The sequence below is a fragment of the Staurois parvus genome, unplaced genomic scaffold (assembly GCF_062004578.1).
Source record: "Staurois parvus isolate SC_StPar_1 unplaced genomic scaffold, SC_StPar_1.0 ptg002208l, whole genome shotgun sequence".
Taxonomy (NCBI): Eukaryota; Metazoa; Chordata; class Amphibia; order Anura; family Ranidae; genus Staurois; species Staurois parvus.
Window position 1 is genome coordinate 1 of NW_028320004.1, and position 2,500 is coordinate 2,500.

At 43.6% G+C, this 2,500-nt stretch overlaps 1 pseudogene across 1 annotated transcript in view; it reads left to right on the top strand.

Annotated features, from left to right (window-relative positions):
• Positions 1 to 195: 195 nt before the first annotated feature.
• The window catches only part of LOC149431553 (protein tyrosine phosphatase type IVA 3 pseudogene), a 17,055-nt pseudogene continuing 14,750 nt past the window's right edge, over positions 196 to 2,500 (top strand). The window contains exon 1 of the transcript XR_016309243.1: positions 196 to 371. The product of XR_016309243.1 is annotated as a protein tyrosine phosphatase type IVA 3 pseudogene (transcript). The remainder of the gene's footprint in view (positions 372 to 2,500) is intronic.

The following is a 2,500-nucleotide window of genomic DNA, read 5'->3' on the forward strand; positions in this document are numbered from 1 at the left end:
GAGGGGACCCTAAAAGAAAAGGATTGGGGCAGCTCTGTGCACAATCACTGTACATGGCAGGTAAGTATGACGTTTGTTGTTTTTTTTTTTTGTTTTTTTTTGTTTTGTTTTTTTTGAATGAAGCCTTAGTGTCCCTTTTTTTTATTGATGTTAATGGATATAAATCTGTACTAATTTTTGTCTTTTTATATTTGCCTAAAAAAAAGTAAAAAACAGATCTCGTATCTTCTCTCTCCTCAGGATTGGCCGTTCGATGATGGAGCTGCTCCCCCCAGCAAAATTGTGGACGATTGGTTAAATCTGCTGAAGACAAAGTTCTGTGAAGATCCCGGTTGCTGTGTAGCCGTACACTGTGTGGCCGGACTGGGCAGGTAGGTGACACTCATTGGTCTGTGCAGTGTCTGAAAGCTGCAAACGGTTTAATTGGCTCCGCCCACAATCTGTGGGCGGAGTCAAATGAAACCGTGTTCACAATCTCAGTGCACAATACCTCATGCTGGGGATACATTAAAGTGGTTATAAAGGCTCAAGGTTTTTTACCTGCATGTATTCTATGCATGAAGGCAAAAAACCTTCTGTATGCATCATCCACCCCCCCTCAACCTAAGCCCCCCTCGATCCGGCGATGTGCACTGGAGTCTCGGCTAGCCCAGGGCTCCCTCTTCTCAATGGCTGAGACAGAAGCGGGAGCCGTTGGCTCCCACTGCTGTCAATCATATCCAGTGTGCCAATGAGGAGAGGGGGCGGGGCCGTGCCTCTGTGTGAATGGACACACGGCACAGCGGGTGCCCCCATAGCAAGCTGCTTGCTGTGGGGGCACCTGACAGGAGGCAGGGGCCAGGAGAGCCTGTGGGGGACCCAAGGAGTATCCAGTATGCAAAACCAAAACACATGGCAGGTAAGTAGGATATTTTTGGCCACAATTTATTCCGTTATCTTTTTAGTAGAAACTAAATAACCCAAATTAGTTTATAAAAAAATATGTTTCAAATTTTTTTACATTTTTATTTTATTTTTATATATTTATTTTTTTAAAACATACTGTCACCCTAGCAGTACAGTGTCACCATGGTAACACTGTACTACTTGTGGGGGGTGATGATTTTTTTTTTTTTTGTACACTGATTGCTTTTACACCCATAAAGGCTGTAAAAGCAATCATTTCTCTTTCTCTCTGTCTGCATTCTTGCAGCTATTGAGAAATACTGTGTGAGCTGTGATTGGTCACAGCTTGTCACATGGTACAAGGCTGTTGTGAATAGCCCTGTACCATGTGACCTCTGTGATCATTCACAGATTTCACACGTAGTAAGCAATGATGTCAGAAGTGACATCTTGCTTACTACTCTTCATGTGATCACTGATTGGCCAATCAGTGATCACATGATCGGGACCTCACACAGAGGGTCCCGTACAGCGATCGGTGTTCCCAGGAAATGCGCACAATCCAAAATGGCGGGTGCCGTTTACGAACGGCAACCCGCCCCTGGACTGCCATTGTCCGGCCAGTTAAAATTTGCAAAAAATAAACTGACCTGCTGTGGTGCAGTAACACGCAGTGAGTTGCATTGTGTCAAATGCTGCATTTTTACACAACGCACACCAACCTACGCAGGACATGGACAACAGTTGTTTTCTTATGCGCCCCTTGCATGGAGTCTTCATAGATCTATGCAGATATATTGACCTGGCATGAATTAGCCCTGGGAAAGAAAAAGAATACAGATGAACACTGCCACACGCAGGACGCAGCGGGAAGTGCTGTGCAATGTGTTTAGTACTGTAATTAACAGATTGCAGTATTAAAAAAAAAAAAATGCATTTAAAAATGGGGGTACAAAAATCTTTTAGTTCTTAGGCTGTAACAAAACAGAATAGTAAAAAATGTTTTACCTAATTAAAACCCCTTATGCACGTGTGTGTATGTGTGTATATATGGATAGTATATAGCCTAGGTAGGCAAATTAGCCAGCACAGGGGCAAAATGGTTAGCACTTCCGCCTGGCAGTACTAGGGTCGTTGGTTCAAATCCCAACCACAGCACCACCTGCGTGCAGTTTGCATGTTCTCACTGTGCCTGCGTGGGTTTCCTCCGGGAACTCCGGTTTCCTCCCACACTCCAAAGACATGCTGGTAGGATAATTGGCTCCTGTCTAAATTGGCCCTAGTATGTGTATGTATGAATGTGAGTTAGGTTAGGAATCTTAGATTGTACGCTCCTCGGGGGCAGGGACTGATGTGAATGTACAATATATATGTAAAGCGTGGCGTAAATTGACGGCTCTATATAAGTACCTGAAATAAATAATAAATTGTCCAGTTCACCAACACATTCAGACACTTAGATTCAGCCTGAGCATCAGTGACCTCCGGTAATAAAATGGTTAAAATAAGTTTGCAAAAAAAAAAAAACCCAGCAATTGTTAGAAGCTGCTTTAAAGCTGAACTCCGGGCAAACAGCTGAACACACAGATGGGTTACATATATTGGAGCTGTTGGC